Raw genomic sequence first — 19175 nt, forward strand, 5'->3', positions numbered from 1 at the left:
TAAATCAACTCCTATGTGTTTTGTCAGTCCAAACTACATTTCATGTAATAATCTCCCAGCCTCCATTGTTTACTGCCTGTTGTTTGCGCAATGAATGCATATTACATATTGTAAAACACTTTAAAGGGAAATAAGCCCTTTAGTGTAACACAGTGGCACAGTGGGTGGCACTTCTGCCTTGCAGCAATGGGGTCCTGGGTTAAATTCCAACTAGGACACTGCATGGATCTGCATTTTCTTCCTGTGCTTGCATGAAAAAATCCCAGTGCGCATGCTCGAAATTCCGCCGCAAATCGTCATTGCTTTCGACGTGAATGTAAATAACGTCCAGCCCTATTCGCGAACGACTTACGCAAACGACGTAAAATTTTCAAAACTCGACGCGGGAATGACGGCCATACTTAACATAGGATACGCCTCATATAGCAAGGGTAATTATACGTCGAAAAAAGCCTAACGTAAACGACGTAAAAAAATGCGCCGGCCGGACGTACGTTTCTGAATCGGCGTATCTAGCTCATTTGCATATTCCTAGCGTAAATCTATGGAAGCGCCACCTAGCGGCCAGCGTAAATATGCAGCCTAAGATACGACAGTGTAAAACACTTACGGCGGTCGGATCTTAGGGAAATCTATGCGTAACTGATTCTATGAATCAGTCGCATAGATACGACCGCCGGACTCAGAGATACGACGGCGTATCTGGAGATACGCCGTCGTATCTTCTCTCTGAATCTACCCCACAGTATGTAAATTGTTGACGCTACATAAATGCCGTAACAAATAAAGTATATCTTTAGTAAAAAATAAAAATACATTGTAAAATTAAAAAAGGCTTAAAACCTGTAAAAAAATAAAAAATTCTTGCCACCTGACTGGGGGAATTTTCTTCACTTTGCGTCCCACAGACACGTCAAGAATAAGAGGAAATCCCCTTCAATGTGAGGAAATCCTCTCTTATTACCACAAGTGTCCCCATTGGACATTTTTACTACTACTTCTGTTCCAGTGACAACTCTAAATTTCGTATCTTAACCTCGCTTTCAGTACTGGTGACAACGGTCAACAAGAAAATGAGAGGGGTGAATGTTCACGGACAGCAAAAGAAACCCAACATGGGTTCTAACCTTGCCCAACACCTTTCAAAACTAAAAAAACTAAAGTTTACTTTAGGAACGCTTTGAAGGCTAACTCCACCGTTTTCACCATGTTACACCTGTATTGGTAAAAGGTGGGCTTAGCCTTTAAGTTAGTATAAAGTGCAATAAACCATATCAAACAATCTTCAATCTTCATCACATAACCAATCAGACATCCATTTACTTGCGCACACCTTGGCTGCGTGGACAGAATTTTTGTATATGCATGCACACATTAAACATGGTACCTGGTGGTCCTGGATGTGGCGGGATTCTTCTGGGTAGGGACTAATGCAGCATGCAGGTACTGTAGGTAGTCCCAGTCATATATAAAGCAGGTTGAATTACACCAGTCCAGAAGTCAGCGGTCTTACTTTGCATTGAAAAGATCAGACATCTTCAGGGTGAATTGTGCCCATGTGTGCTTGGAAGTCCATCAATAACTGTATTGTATGGAGCAAACACATAACTTCTTTCTCTTGTGATGTGCAAGGTCCTTTCATGAGCTGCACTTCTACTCCTCACAGATCTCTCCCCATCTGTTCCCTGTAAAAGTAGAAGTAGCTGGCTTTCTATCTCTTCTTATATTTTTGGAATTCCTTTCTTGCTTCATGTGTGTGTGTGTCTCCTGTCTGCCCCCTGCAGTCTCCCCGCACAGTGCAGAGAAGGAGATCAGGAGTGTACACTGTGCTGCTGTACAGCATCCTCTCGCAGTATTTCTGGAGAGTAACACACTTAGTACATACACAGGACTTGATGTCATTGACACCCGATACCCTCACTGTATTTTTGGTAGCACAATGTATGCTCATTTGAAATGTCACTAGTTCCAGATAACTCACGTCTATTCTGGACCTGATTTAGGTTACCACTGTGCGCTTTTATTTCTGCAATTTACATGTATATAGGAAGAAATGATCCAATAGGAATCAGACGGTATGAATGTAGTTTTCAGAAGTATAGGCACAATGTCATTCTAGTGCCTGTGAGCTGTGCTGTATGGCCACATTCCCAACAGGGTTTGAAAATCCAGGAGTCGCTGTCTGTCCCGCTGGTGGTCTCAGACCTCCTTGTGTTGTTGTAAATCACTGAACAGCTATGAAATTATGTTGACTGTGATAACGGCTACTAAGTGCTGCACTGGCAGCTGTCTGGTTATTTGCTCAGTTACCAGCGCAGAACAGAACACTTTCTACAATATTAGTTTGCTAGAAAAATATGTCCCAGTTGTATCCCAGGTAAAGCAAAACGTTACACTCCCTATCAACTTTATCTAACATAATTGGATATTGTTTTTAGGAAGGGGGATAGCTTTTTTGAGGATCTCTCCCTGCACTTCTTATTTCAGGCCCAGACCAGAATGCCGTTTACTGTGCCCACCGCCTCCTAGGGTGCCACCGTCACAGGTCCCAGAAGGCCACAGGGTACTCTCCAACTCATGCACCATGCCAGCTGGGGCTGGCTGTCTATTCATGTATTTTGCAGCTGCCTCCTTGATGAGGTGACACACTGCAAAGGCATGTCATCATAGGGCCGCTGCACAATCTGGAAGGGAAGCCGCCCCCCCCCCCTGTTGACATAAAAAGAAGATGGCGGCACGTAACTGGGTGTGCTGCAAGAAAGAGACAGATCTCTAGAAAACACCACGATATCGACAGGCTTGTGAATACGCTTTTGGGGAACAACCCAGCCATACAGGTGAGAGGAAAATTGTGCGAAAGGGAGTTAAAGGGGTTGTAAACCCTTACAGACCACTTTTTACTACAGGTAAGCCTATACTAAGGCTTACCTGTAGCTACTGTGGATATCACCTAAACCTGCTCTGATGAAACGGACTGAGCGCACTGAAGAAACGGACCGAGCATGCCGTTTCTTCAGCTGATGTGCCGTTAACGGTGGCTCCAGCGTTCATGCGCGGGAGTGATGTCATCGCGGCTCTGGCCAATCACAACGCCGGAGCTCGCGGTACCTGGAAATAATCCCAGGAGACATTTCGCCGGCTAGAGCAATGTGCCAGAACCGCTGCAGGGACTTCGTTCTGAGGTAAGTATTTCATAATCTGCTAGTATGCTATGCATACTAGCTCATTAAGCCTTTGTCTTGCAGTTTTTTTTCGTGGGTTTACAACCACTTTAAAGTAATATTAAAGGCTTGTTTTTTTGGTTTTAAAATAACAAACATGTGTAGCGCCTGGTTGCTTCTAAGAACCGGTGCTAATTTCAAGAACCGGCGGTCAGAGAGTTAGTTAGCTCTGACCAGGCTAATCTGTTCAAATTTGGGTCTCTGTCTCAGCTTGGCTGTGCTGAGGGCTAATTCTGTTGTTTCTGGGGTGCTGATGTCCCCCAGGGCGATAGGTGGCAGCAGTGGAGTCGAGGTTTGGGTGCTTTTCCCCAGCAGCCTATCAGCAGGGGTTTTCCTCACTGTGCATGCTGGGGGAGGGTATTTTTGGGACAGACGCCATTGGTCTGGGTCTTCTTCCGGTGTGGCACCCACCTTTAGGGTGACCACATCACGGCGCCCTGGCGAAATGGCCTTCCAGGCCGGGGTGCACGTGCCACATGGTGTTCCTGGTTCCGGGACCACGTTGGTCCAGAACATTTGAGCTGTGGCTGGGCCCCAGTGATCGACTGGGTCCCTAATCCTAAGAAGATCCCAAGCATTGTTCCTTTGCGAGGAAGCTGTTCGGTGGGGAGTCTGCCTGAGGAGAGCAAAGAGAGGCTGGCAAACCAATAGGGTCTTGGCCATCCACCGGGGATCAAGGTAACCGGTTACTGAAAGGCTGGGCGTTGGTCACCTATCAGTCGGTAACCTAACTACTAACTACCTGAAGGAGATGCAGGTGTGAAGTCTATTAGGGAGGATTATCTCCACTATCTCAATTCTTAGGAGGCTCTGTGGCAGAGACTTTTCCATACGATCCGAGTGATACGCTGGCTGCCAGGTCAGTGAGAGGGACCTGTCCGTGTACACTAAACCCACTCAGGCTGGAGTGACGAAAGAAAGTGTTGTTGGAAGCAGGACTGTTTCCCTATTGCTACGCCTGAATTTGTTATTTCTCCTTCTGCTGTATCTCTACTCTTTTATTGTTTTTACCCAGCTGGGTAATAAAGAACACAGAAAAAGACACCTGTCGTGGACATTCCGTTACTACTACTTTCACCATACACCCCTAGACAGCGGAGGAGCCATGAGGTAACATGCCACCCAAAACAAACCAGCAGCTCCTTCTGGGGTAGTGCTACACATGTCATACTTAACTGCTCCGTGCAATAGTTTTGCACAGAGCAGCCCCAATCCTCCTGTTCTCGGGGGTCCTGGCTTTTTTTTTTCAGCCAGCTGGCTGGATTTTACAGAAAATTACAGCACTGCAGAATGAAAAGGAAACTATATGGCTTGTGTAGCAATTGTATATGCTATTATTTTTTTTTTTACAAAAGTGGAGATACGGTTTAATAAAAATAAATAAAAATAAATCTGCTTGTGTAATTGGCTCACCGATTTTCCCAGAAGTCTGCACTAAGATACAAGTCAGATTTTAGGCATAATCTGCAACAGAAGTTTAATTTTGGCACTATACTCCCAAAGGGTTAATTACTTTTAAAGGGATGTAAACACTACCACGTTTCTCATCAGGACACTGAGAATGCATCAGGTGATTAGAATGAACCAGACTCTTCCATTCAGAATACATCTGCACAGGACAGGTTCAAACAGACAGCAATTTCTTCAGAGCATAAACAGGTAGCAATCTGCAACAAAATGTATTAAAATTTCTGCAATGCACATTGAGGGGATTTATTACCCTCAACAAAAGTGGAGTTACTCTTTAAATATACACTGTACTGTTCCGAACATTTTGAGATTGGTCCATGAACTCAACTTCTATCTAGTCTAATGCAGGAAGCTATTCAACTTTTAGAGCTGACCTGTACAAGACCTGACCTGACCTGTATATTTCCTTCTTTTAGTGTGACCCTTGATGGGAATGCTAGTTCCTGTTTTAGAAATAGCACCCTTGTTTGTTGTCCAATGCTGTGTGGCTGCTGACCCAGTCCAGATGCCATGCATATGGAAAACAACCCTCTGTGACTTTTGTCTCTGTCAACATTTGAGTTACCATCTGTCAATTTAGATAATGAATACAATATAATGAAAAATGCAATATATATATAGTGTATTATATTACCATTCTTATTTTTTGCAAAAATTATATAGTTATCTACAGAGATTATTAGAAAAATATATTTTCAGAAGGAACATACAGTTTTTATACTGTGCACAAAGTATCTTCCTTTTGTTGACCTTTCACCCTACATTTTAACATCATAAGTAAAACATCCCTAAACATAAAGGTTTAATTAGACTTTTGCTTGAACAAACACAGGAAACAAGTGAAGAAGATCCATTTCCTACAGTCCATATGAGGAATGAATGCAGAAAGTCTTACAACATTCACCTGGTCAAAAAATAGACCATAGTCAAAGTCCAGCAAAAATACGTAACTCAGACAATGCTTGCCAAAGCAAGAAACTAAGATGAAATGACATATTCATACATTATACCACTATAGAAAAGCTAGCACTTATGAATTACACCTTATAGATTGCCTTTGTGACCTTAGAATTTTGGACTTTGTCATTAAAACTACCAGATGAATTACAGTACAAAGAAATTAGTTAAAGTGATTGTTAAGCTTTGTTTTTTTGTTTTTTTTAAATAACAAACATGTCATACTTACCTCCACTGTGCAGTTAGTTTTGCACAGAGTGACCTTGATCATCCTCTTCTGGGGTCCCCCGGCAGCTCTCGCGGCTCCTCCCCACATCAGATAACCCCCTAGGAGAAGCACTCTCCCGGGGGGTTACCTTGCGGGTGTGCTCCTGAGTCCAGCATTCCGCATCCATAGTTGCCGAATGTATGACTCCCCCCAGCGCCTGCGTCATTGGATTTGATTGACAGCAGCGGGAGCCAATGGCTGCAGTGCTATCAATCTATCCAATCAAGAGCCAGGACCCCGTGGAGAGAGGGACAGCGCGTCACCATCGAATGAATTCCAGAGCTCAGGTAAGTAAAACGGGAGGGGGGGGGGTCTGCCAGAAGTTTTTTCACCTCAATGCATAAGATGGATTTTAGGCTGGGAAAAATATGTTGGCACAGAATATAATTGACATATGATTGTCTAATGACCCATTGTCATTAGACACAATGCCGCGATTTAAAGGGGACGTACAGGCACGCCCATTTGCCCAGCCATGCCATTGTGCCGACGTAAATTATTGTGCGCTGGTCGGCAATTTGATGGTACAATCATGTGATGACAATTCTTAAGAAGATTATCACAGAGTGGCCATCAGACCCAATTACATCAGTCCCCTATCCCAATGCAAGGGTGGGTGAAGGGTGTGCCTGAAAAAAGACTATAGAAGATACAGGCAGCTTTGCACTTGCATATGGTCCTGTAGCTCCTAGTGGGAAGACATAAGCCTGGATTCACATACATCGGCGCATATTTATGCCGCCGTAGCGTATCTATTTCACGCTACGCCGGCGCAGCGCACAGATGCAAGCACAGTATTCACAAAGCACTCGCCCCCAGTCGCTCTCAAATCTACGCTGGGTTTCCTCAGCATAAGCCAGCGTAGGTGGAAATGGGCGTGAGCCATGCTAATGAGGCGTGACCCCATGTAAATGAAGGACTGAGCGTCATAAAGTTACGAATAATGTACGGCGAATGCGCCATCCCGTAGACGCACCCCAGTGCGCATGCTCAGAATCACGTCGAAACAACTGCCTAAGATACGTTGAATCACTGCCTACGACGTGAACGTAACCTAGCCATGACTAAGCACTGATATAGTGTGAAACGCGTCGGCTGTCCCTTCCTGTGGCTGTGTTTTGTTCTATATGACCATTTTTACCAATAAAGACAACTTTTTGAAGTTTTCCTTGGAGTGCGGCTGTTCATCCCTTTCCAATTTTCTACATTTGTGAACGTAACCTGTGCCTAGCCCTATTCACGTATTACTTAAACAACGTAAAATACGACGGCTGTGCTCCCTGGTCCATACCTTTGCATGACTTGCGCCTCCTATATGGGGAATAACTTTACGCCGGGCGTACGACTTACACAAACCGCGTATATTATGCGCTGGGTGCACCCAGCGTAAATATGCGACGATACGACGGCGTAGGCAAGTTACGTCGGTCGTAGGAAGCCTATTTTTAGGCGTATCTCAGATTGTGGGCACGGCGCACAGATACGACGGCGCATAGATAGACTTACGCGGCGTATCTCGAGATACATCGGCGTAAGTGCTTTGTGAATCCGGGCCAATGTATGCAAACTGATCACACTAGCACAGATTGCTTTTTTTTTTTTTTTGCTTAGCATGGAAGAAAGGGGACTGACAGGATCAACCAGACTAATTGCAACTAAGAATATGAGTAATAAATTTGGCATATTTAAAGGGACATATTACTATAATTTAGGTTTTAAGGTAACAAACACTTAAAGCCCCACCATTCAGTTACGTTATATAGAAATTACACTTATGTGATATTTCTTAGGAAGTTTGTGCCTTTTATATCTGCTTGGAGTTCAGCTTAATAATTGAAGGACAATGAGGGTTAAGCAACACAGCGGCAGTGATTAATTTCTTTATTAACAGTGGAGCCTTGGATTTTGAGCATAATCTGTTCCAGGAGAATGCTTGTAATCCAAAGCACTCGCATATCAAACTACTTTGGTCCGACTTTGATGCAAGTTGAGGTCCATAGACCTCAAGTTTACACAGGCATTCCCTGAAATTGCCACAAATTACAGTGTGAAAGGGGCCTTAGGCTTCATGTACACTGGCAGCTCTTAAACTTGAGTTAGGAGCTTTTTTAGCGTTTGTCCTTGTACACATAGGCCCGGATTCACGTACAGCGGCGTATCTTTGAACGGGCGTAACGTATCCTATTTCCGTTATGCCTCCGCAACTTAGACGGGCAAGTGCAGTATTCTCAAAGCACTTGCTTCGTAAATTGCGGCAGCGTAGCGTAAATAGGCCGGCGTAAGCCCGCCTAATTCAAATGTGGAAGATGTGGGCGTGTGTTATGTAAATGTTATGTGACCCCACGTAAATGACGCTTTTTACGAACGGCACATGCGCTGTCCGTGGACATATCCCAGTGTACATTGCTCCAAAGTACGCCGCAAGGACGTATTGGTTTCGACGTGAACGTAAATTACGTCCAGCCCCATTACGCAAACAACGTAAAATTGTCAAAATTTGACGCGGGAACGACGTCCATACTTAACATTGGTACGCCTCATATAGCAGGGGTAACTTTACGCCGGGAAAAGCCTAACGTAAACGGCGTATCTGTACTGCGTCGGCCGGGCGTACGTTCGTAAATTTGCGTATCTAGCTGATTTACATATTTCTAGGCGCAAATCAGCGTACACGACCCTAGCGGCCAGCGTAAATATGCAGTTAAGATCCGACAGCGTAAGAGACTTACGCCGGTCGGATCTAATACAAATCTATGCGTAACTGATTCTAAGAATCAGGCGCATAGATACGACGGCTCAGACTCAGAGATACGACAGCGTATCTGGAGATACACCGTCGTATCTCCTTTGAGAATCTGGGCCATAGGTTTTTAGCAGAGTTTAGGAGATGCCACATTTAGCTCCATGCACACTATGCTCCTAGAAGCTGGTATTAGTATATGTGTCCATGCACACTACTTTAGGCTTTTAGCATTTTTTAAAACAAAATATAACAAACAAGTAAAAATGACACAAAACATCCTGCATTCCTCTGTCCAATGTATTGACAATCGCTCCATGGATAAACACATTAGGAGTCTGTGGTATAAATTAGATGAAAAATAGATGGATGGATAGATGATGGATAAATGAAGAGTAAATGGTTGAATGAAAACCAGATGGGTGGCATGTAGTTCACCTCTGCAGCTCCCGTAAGATCTGGGCAGGATCTCCTCATAAAGTATGAAATAGCTAAAATCAAGTCGCTGAGGTCATTACCAAGCACAAAAACACCTTTATTAAAAGCCGCACACTTGCATGTCAGAAATCACCAATCCCCCAGTGGATAGTAACACAGCAGGTTGAGATACCAGAGCTGATTAGCTGAAGATACACAGAGGCAAGCATGCAGCAGCAGGGGCTCCAAAGCTCCAGCAGGTAATATGGAAAGAAAGGACCGGTAGCATCTCCAGCTGCACTGTGCCCCCGATATTTAAAGTTCAATCATAATGGCTCCACTGAGGGTCTTCGTGTTGGGGTCCTCAAGCAGACCACCACCTGTGACTCTGCGATGGAGAGGTACTATCCTCTCTGCCGCAGGAATCCTTTCTGGAGTCACCATCTTATCACTGGGGAGTTTGAATGAGGAGTTGGAGGTGTGGACCATTTTGTAATTTTTGGATGACTTTTTATAAAAAGTTTTTTAAATGATTTTTTAAAGCTTTTATTTTGTTGTAGTGATTAGGGTTGAGCGAACCCGAACTGTAAAGTTCGGGTTCGGCACGGACTTTGTTTTTTTTTTGGACCCGGACCCCGAACCCGAACAATTTTCTGAAAGTTCGGGTTCGGGTCCGGTGTTCGGCAATGTAATGGTGGGCTGCAGGGCAGCCAATCACCATTTGTTTTGCTACTGTGACTAAGAAGCCATCACAGCCATGCCTACTAATGGCATGGCTGTGATTGGCCAGTGCAGCATGTGACCCAGCATGTGACCCAGACTCTCTATAAGCTAGAGGTACATAGCACAGCTCGTCACTCTGCTTTAGATAGGGTAGGGAAAGGCTGCTGCTGATCTGATCTGAGGGAGAGATTTAGATAGGAGTCAGACTGTCCTGCTACAGAAATCATATTACACCAGCGCTGCATATGTTCCTGTGAGATACTCTGCATTAGATACTTTAGGGAAAGGTTCCAGATTGTTCTTATAGGGACAGAAATATATAGGAGTCAGTCCTGCTTCAGAAATCATATTACACCAGCGATGCATATGTTCCTGTGAGATACTCTGCATTAGATAGTTTAGGGAAATGTTCCAGATTGTTCTTATAGGGAGAGAAATATATAGGAGTCAGTCCTGCTTCACAAATCAAATTGCAGCAGCATTGCATATTTCCCTGTGAGATACTCTGCATATTACACCAGCACTGCATAGGTTCCTGTGAGATACTCTGCATATGACACCAGCACTGCCTAGGTTCCTGTGAGATACTCTGCATATTACACCAGCACTGCATATGTTCCTCTGAGATACTCTGCATATTGCACCAGCACTGCATATGTTCCTGTGAGATACTATGCATTAGATAGTTTAGGGAAAGGTTCCAGATTGTTCTTATAGGGAAAGAAATATATAGGAGTCAGTCCTGCTTCACAAATCAAATTGCAGCAGCATTGCATATTTTCCTGTGAGATACTCTGCATATTACACCAGCACTGCCTAGGTTCCTGTGAGATACTCTGCATATTACACCAGCACTGCCTAGGTTCCTGTGAGATACTCTGCATATTACACCAGCACTGCCTAGGTTCCTGTGAGATACTCTGCATATTACACCAGCACTGCATAGGTTCCTGTGAGATACTCTGCATATTGCACCAGCACTGCATAGGTTCCTCTGAGATACTCTGCATATTGCACCAGCACTGCATAGGGAAAGGTTCCAGATTGTTCTTATAGGGAGAGAAATATATAGGAGTCAGTCCTGCTTCACAAATCAAATTGCAGCAGCATTGCATATTTTCCTGTGAGATAATCTGCATATTACACCAGCACTGCATATGTTACTGTGAGATACACCCTTTATATAATTTTCTTCTATTGTGCTATTCAAAAAACTTCCATTTAGGGGGAAAAAATAAATGTTTGCAGTGTTTCTTCCAGTGTTTGCAGTTTCCTCCATATCTGTACGTGTGAGATAAACACTTTAGCCAGTGTTCTTCTATTGTTCTATTCAAAAATCACCAATTTAGGGCAAAAATATATATTTTGCAGTGTTTTCTCCAGTTTTTGCAGTGTTTCCTCCATATCTGTACGTGTGAGATAAAGAGTCTCAAGAGGTCAAGATTTTTAATTTTTTTATGTTATTTTAAGTTATTTCCCTATCCAATTTTGCAGAGTACTTGCAATGCTCTTACCAACATTTTGCTGCCTTTTGCAGCCCTCTAGCCCTTTCCATTCGTTTTTTAGAGACATTTTAGTAGTCAAAAGTCTGGTTCCCCATTGACTTCAATGGGGTTCGGGTTCGGTATCAAGTTCGGGTCAAGTTCGGGTCCCGAACACGGACTTTTTTCCGAAGTTCGGCCGAACCCGTCGAACCCGAACATCCAGGTGTCCGCTCAACTCTAGTAGTGATCATACGTTCTTACTGCACTAGAACCATCACCCCTTATTGTCTAACTGTATTAGTTATTTAGCCTTAATGCATGGATCCCATTTTTTGGGGCGGAAAGGGATTTATTTATTTTTGATCGTGTAATTCCCCATATTTCTTTTTTTTCTCTTCCCCCTCTTCCCTCTTCAGACCATGTAGTATGAGAATTTTTAGGCATCATGTATATATTCACACCTACCAGTACCCCCTGTACTCTCTTTCACATTCATTAATATATAGTTGCTCACTATATCACAGTTTTAATATTTTTAATATTTTTTAAATATACTGTATTTATCGGCGTATACCGCACACTTTTTTGCGGGTGCGCGATATATACGCCGATACCCGCTTCCCGCTCTCAGTTTGAATGCCTGCGCCAACATATAACCAGCGCAGTACACTTGGGTACATTCGGCCAGGCTCGGCTTCGCTCGTAGTCACGCTCTGTGACGTTTATGCGTGAGAAGCCAAGCGTGGCCAAATATATACCGGAGTGTATTGCGCTCGGTATATGTCGGCGGAGGCGTTCAAACTGAGTGCGGGAGCGCGGGAGACGCCGGGTGGACACCACCGAGGCCGCAGACGGACACCGGATGAGGCCGCCGATGGACGCCGGGCAAGACACCAAAACTGTAAGTAGTAAAATGTTTTTTTTACAGGATTTCGGGTCTACATTAGGGGTGCGGGCTATACGCCGGAGCGTGCAATACCCCGATAAATACGGTATGTCATTTTATCCAGCAGAAAGAAATGCAAAACACTCCTAAACGGGTTTCCACGGCGACAGGTAAGTATACACAATCTCGGGTTTCTCAGCAGGAAAACACTGCCGAGAATCACGAGAAAATAGAGAGCAGGTTCTCTATTTTTCTAGTCGAGATTTTAGGCAGTTTTCTTGACGAGAAACCTGAGCGCCTCGTACACACGCTTGGTATACTCGGCAAGAAAGCTCTGCCAGCAGTTTTCTTGCTGGTTCTTGCCGAGTAAACCGAGCGTGTGTACGAGGCTTCACTCATATCTGTACAACAAATGAAAAAATAAATAAAAAAGTCTTGTTCATTCAGCCAAAAAATGTTGTGCGCTGGTAACTTTGTATGCTCTCTTCCTCTGTGAATGGCCATCAGTTAGCAGTGTTCCCTGCTATTTTCATGGACTACAAAACAATGTTTCCTGTTACAGGGAAGAGAGGGAGGTGTTTAGTTGATTTACTAAAAATGGACAGATGTGCGTGGCAGCCAATCAGCTTCTAACATCAGCTTGTTCAATAAAGCTTTGGCCAAAAAACCTGGAAGCTTATTGATTTCTATGCAGAGCTCTATCAGATTTTGGACTCTCCAGTTTTAGTAAATAAACCCCATTGTGCTGTGAAGTCCTAACACACTGCCTGCCCTAAGGTGACAACTCTGCCCAGTATGGCTGTCACCCTAAAACAGGAAGTGAGGTAATAACAGAATTTCCACGTTTTAAAATAAAGGAAAAAGTGTGAAAAAAATAATGCTGTTAATCCATCAAAGGATTTTTAAGATGCTATAATATCAGTTTTTGTTCTAGGGTTTAGATATGCTTTAATCTTCTATGAAAGTTATTACATTGCCAAGTGTATTGTATTCTTGAATTACAATCAGCATCTGGAAATAATGTTATATGCTGTTTCTCTTGTTTTACTGGAAAAGTTAAACAAATGACTCTAATTGAAAAAAAAAACAGTCACACAGAGAGTAAGTTACTTCTATGAAAAGATAAAATGTTGTCAGATCACACTAAGTGGAGTGGCACTTGACTAAAATGGGAATGATGTTGTTCAAATGTTCAAATGTACACCTTAATTAGTCAATGCAGGATTCAGGCAGATTGTGTGTGTGTTTTATTTTTTTTTAATTTCTAAAAATGTATAAAACTTAAAGTGTTAGTAAAGGAATTTTTTTTTTCATTTAAAATAACAAACATGTTATACTTACCTCCACTGTGCAGTTAGTTTTGCACAGAGTGGCCCCAATCCACGTCTTCTGGGGTCCCTCGGCGGCTGTCTCTGGTCCTCCCCGCAAGTTCTGACCACAGTCATGCGAGAGCGCTCGCATGGTGGTGAGTAATTGCAGGCGCGCTCCTGTGATACAGCGAGCGGCCATAGCCGCGCACTGTATCACTCGGCCCCGCCCCTCGGCGCACCCCGTCACTGGATGTGATTGACAGCAGCGCCAACCAATGGCTGTGCTGCTCTCAATCCATCCGCTCTAGCCAATCAGCGGCCAGGCTGAGAAAATATAAAAAAACTTTTTTTTTTTTAATTGTTAGAAAATAAGAATTGAATAGAAAATGATTTACATTTTTCTTGTATTGTCATTAGTCAGTATGCCTGATCAACACTAGTCATATGATGACACTGCACTGGTGACAGTATGGAAAACAAAATGTGAAAGAAAATTATTTCTTAATTTCAAAAAACATTGTGACAAAAAAATGACTACAACTTCAAAGAACTTTCCATGCCTCTTACTAAATACCTTGGACTGCCTACTTTCCAAAAAGGGGTCAATTTGGGGGGTATATGTACTCTCCTAGCAGTTAAGGACCTCAAGAAACAAGATATTTCGTCAGTGCATCACAATTCATACATTTCAAATATATATATACAATACTTTGTAGACCCTATAACTTTCACACAGACTAAATAATTTACACTGGTTTGGGTTATTTTTACCAAATAATACATTGTGGCCTAAATTAATGAAGAAAGATTATTTATTTGCAAAATTTTATAACAGAAACTAAGAGAAACTTGTTTTTTATTCCATATTTTCAGTATTTTTGTCTTTTATATAGCAAAAAAAAAAACAGTGGAGATCAATTACCACCAAAAGAAAGCTCTACGTGTGTGAGGTACAGTGTTGCAATAACGTGCAATTGGCAGTTAAAGTATCGGTACTGAATAGGAAAACATGCTCTGGTCATGAAGGGGTTAAAAATTTCCTGAGGTCAAGTGGTTAAAGTGAAAAAAAAAACATTTATGATACATTCCACAAATCAGGTGATAAACACCCTTACTACCCTTAATTGGCCGCTAGCGGGGGTTAATACCGCACTACTAGCGGCCGATTCCCGCGGCAATCCCGGCGGTATAGCGCCGCTATTTTTAGCAGGGCTATACCGCCACCGCGGCTCCCGCTCCAATGTGAAAGGGGCCTTAGTAAATCAAACCCCATATTATTTAAACTCATGAAAAGAACCTGCCAACATAATTTTTACATCAGTTTGTTCCCTGAACTTGGTTTTCCGTCTTTCTGGGCTTCATTCAGAGAACAGTTTTACTTAGCTTTTAGGAAGTGGAAGGCAGGCATCTGACGATCTATGTTTAGAATGCCCACCATCACAAACATACATGCATGGCTCAGTCCAATAGCATGTATACATCCATTCTTTTTAATCCTTCTCGTTTGCCCCTTGATAAGAAGCCTTGTTTGCCAACAGGGAATCTCAAAAGTCAGAAATTGTTGGGCCAAGTTGGACTTTTACAGTGAGTGGTGATATTTGGTTCTCACAGAGGGTATTTTATTATAAGCTCTCTTTGATTTGCCAAAGACTGGCACCGGATTACTTTAAATTTGTTTTACCAGGATTATTTATGCATTTATTTTGAGTTGCACTATATTTGATCTTGCATTGTTTATGTTTAAGAAATAAATAAAAGCTGGGGACATAGTTTATAGTGGGATTAAGATCCAATAACACACATATGATGTGCAATTCAGTGGAAATTGGAAGCAAATAGACAACAACCATTGCAGAGAATAAGGCAAGCTAATTCACTGCATGTGCCTAGTAATGGAAAACACATGTTTTTCATTATCTCTTTTAATAAAGAAAACTAAATCTAATTCTCTCAGAAACACACTACAGTCCATTTAACATTGTTTCCTATGGATGTAGTTCACATCTGTGCATTTTATGGAAAGGGCCAGGGACTTTTTTCTGTTTTTTGGTTCCATTGACTTCAATGGATCAAAAATGTGTATTTAAAAATTAAAAATGCATGTGGAATATGCAAACTGCAACCTGCATAGGTGTCAACCAGGCCTAAGTAAATGAGCCTCAGTGCCCTACTGAGCGGAAATGGCGAGCAGCATTGTCAATTCTGCCTACTGAACTACAGAGCTCCTATTATTTATTTTTTTATTCCACAAAAACTTTATTGATGAAAGAGTAGAACGTGTACACATAACAAAATCAGGCTGTTAAAAGACAAAGTACAAGATACTCAATACAAATGTAAAGTCGGTACACAAACATACAGAAGAATCTACATCTTTGCCATGGGGAACATTCCTCTGAGATCTGTGAAAACACAGACTACAAAATAACACAAATCGATGTTAGGGGCAGCATAAAAAGAAAAAAAAGGAGAACAAGTTTCTCATTGATGAATGTAGTAGGAGGAAACAGCAGTATACAGATATATCGCCTCTCATAACCAGGATGTCAACAGCCAAACTTCCGTATTGTATAGGTAATACCACGTGTTAGCGCAGAAAGGGCATCCAGGAGTGACTCTCGCAGGCAATCAGTGGCCCGTTGTTGGAAGGGAATTTTGCCAGGCGCAGATTTGAAGTGAGCTAGAAGATGGGAAAGAAGGGTGGAGAGAAAAGGGGAAGAAAAGAGAGGAAGAAAAAGTGAGTGGGAAGGTGGGAAGGGGGGGGGGGGGGGGGTGCCCTCCAGAGGAAAAAAAAAAAGGAACACCAAAGGGAAAGGATAATACAACATAGAAATTGGGATTGACCCAGCGCACTAGACCATTCTCCCTGGGCAAGGATATGCCCTAAGATCCTGGGAGTCAAGAGGGAACACCTATCAGGTGTTAAGAATCTTCAGTGGTTTGAAAATGAAGCCAGCATGCCCATCTCCTAGTCAATTTAGCAGGGGAATTGCAAACAATGTGGATTAGTTCTTCCATTTTTGCTATTTTGTTTAAGCGGGTACGCCAGTCATGGATGGTTGGAATATAAGTGGTCCCCCAAAGAAGGGCAGAATGCATCATTTGGCTACATTGAACATGTGCATCAAATGTGATAAAATGCAGACGTGTTCCCTGCACCATACAGGATCACGTGTCACTGAATAAAGTGCCATTTTTGTTCACTTCAAATAAAGTTTTTACAATGCTGTCCTCGATGCTGAGTAATACAGGCAGATGCTTTCCTATCATGCCATACCATCAGGGAGATGTGTGATTGGCCCCAAATGTATTCTGCAGCATGACAACAGCCCCAAACATACAGCCAATGTCATTAAGAAAAAAAGGAAGGTACAGCGCTGTTGTGAATGAAATAAGTTATGAATAAACCAAATAAATGTTGAAAAATACTCAGTGACTTGATGAACAAAACAAATTAATGATGTGATGAAAAAATTCAAATCAATGTCCAAAAGTAAAAGGTGAATATACTGATCCTCCACCAACCAATAATGAAATGTAATTGATAAAAAATAGCAAAAATAAATCAGTGAAAAAGAGAGTCCAATGGTAAAAGCAAACAAAATTCTTAATCTTCCACCAAGAGAAAACACCCGTGTGATGGTATTCCAATCTGCTTACCAATCTGGTAAGCAGATTGGAATACCATCACACGGGTGTTTTCTCTTGGTGGAAGATTAAGAATTTTGTTTGCTTTTACCATTGGACTCTCTTTTTCACTGATTTATTTTTGCTATTTTTTATCAATTACATTTCATTATTGGTTGGTGGAGGATCAGTATATTCACCTTTTACTTTTGGACATTGATTTGAATTTTTTCATCACATCATTAATTTGTTTTGTTCATCAAGTCACTGAGTATTTTTCAACATTTATTTGGTTTATTCATAACTTATTTCATTCACAACAGCGCTGTACCTTCCTTTTTTTGTTGTACGTTTTTTGCTTTGGGTATTTAGAGCAATAGGTACCAGCTGCTTTTGTCACTTACCACTATTTTTATTTTTCATCAAGTATTAGCGCAGTGTTTTCCTCTGGTTTTTCCTTAGGATTTTTTACAATGTCATTAAGAGCTATCTTCAGTGTAAGGAGGAACAAGGAATAATGGAAATTATGGTTTGGCCCCCACAGAGCCCTGATCTCAATATCATCATGTCTGTCTGGGATTACATAAAGAGACAGAAGGACTTGAGGTAACCTACATGTACAGAAGTTCTGTGCTTAGTTTAACAAGATGTTTGGAACAACCTACTTGCAGAGTTTCTTAACCCCCCTGGCGGTATGATTCTGTCTGGAATTACGTTTACAATTATTTTGCAAGGAAATTTGGCGTTTTATACTGTTGGCCTGTAATTTTTAGGAATAACTCACTTAAATCTGACCAAACAAGGGTCTTGTAGGCATCCCGGGTATGATTTTTGTTTTAAAACAAAATTATAAATTATAATATAATAAATATTTATAAATAATTATAACAAATAATAATATAATTATAATAAAAATTATTCAATAATGTAATCAACTCAAAATCACTGAAATTTGCTCAGTTGCAGAGTTGTCGCTGTCATTACTTTTATTTTTTTATGACGTATTTCCCCACAAATCGCTATCGCACAATTCTGCAAGTGATTATAATTTATTATCGCTGTTTTCTAGCTGCTCTAAAACCATTTTTGACATAAAGGGACACTTTTGGACAATCTACAGTTTTCAGGCAGAAAGAACAGTTTTTATTATATAAATGTACATGTAGGGCACTGGGCAGACCACTAGGGACAAGGGGGGGGGTGTATTTTTTACATACAGTACTGTAATCTATAAGATTACAGTATACTTTATGTAATGTGTTTGTTTACCTTTTTGAATTTGGCGCCGTTCTCTGCCCCCGTGCGTCGTAACGTCGCAGGGAACGGAGATCGGCGGCACACGGGGAGACTGTGAATCGAGCGAGGACCCGCTCGCTCACACAGCGGGGATGCATCGCTGGATCCAGGGACAAGGTAAGTAACTTGCCTGTGGATCCAGCGAGAAGGTAAGCCGCTGCACGCCGCTGCACACTCTGCACATCCACCCCGAGCGTGACTCGGGGATACCGATAATAGCATAAAAAATCCACCCCGAGTCACGCTCGGGTTTACCGCCAGGGAGGTTAAAAGCTGTGTGCAAGTGTACCTAGAAGAATTATTTATTTATTACAGGTACATATATAGCGCTGTGAGTTTACAGTCTAAAGGAGTTTACAATCTAAAGGCCCATACACACAATCAGACTTTCCAACAACAACAGTCCAACGGACGTGTATTATTGGACAATCCGACCGTCTGTATGCTCCATCTGACAAATGTTGTTTAATTTTCACGGACAAATGTTCACTGTGCATGCTCTCAAACTTTCCGACAATAAATGTGTCACGTCGGATCATGTGTACAAAAGTTCATCGGACTAAAATCCAAAGTACAAACACGCATGCTCAGAACCAATGCTAAACATCAGACAACAATAGCAGAAGTTGCCCAAAGGGTGGCGATAAGAGCTTAAAAAACACGTGATTTGGTGAATGTTGGCTGAAAATGTTCTGCCATGTGTATTCATACCAAGTTCAAGGCCAAAGTCCCTTCGGACAAAAATCCATGGAAAAGTCTGATGGATCGTGTGTATG

The 19175-nt window shown here is 42.1% G+C and overlaps 1 protein-coding gene across 1 annotated transcript in view; it reads right to left on the reverse strand.

Annotated features, from left to right (window-relative positions):
• Positions 1-1822, reverse strand: part of IGSF10 (immunoglobulin superfamily member 10) — a 64908-nt gene extending 63086 nt beyond the window's left edge. Inside the window, exon 1 of the mRNA XM_040349185.1 lies at positions 1388-1822. The gene's annotated coding sequence lies outside the window, so the exon portion shown is untranslated. The remainder of the gene's footprint in view (positions 1-1387) is intronic.
• Positions 1823-19175: the final 17353 nt, after the last annotated feature.

This window comes from Rana temporaria, chromosome 4 (assembly GCF_905171775.1).
Source record: "Rana temporaria chromosome 4, aRanTem1.1, whole genome shotgun sequence".
Lineage (NCBI taxonomy): Eukaryota > Metazoa > Chordata > Amphibia > Anura > Ranidae > Rana > Rana temporaria.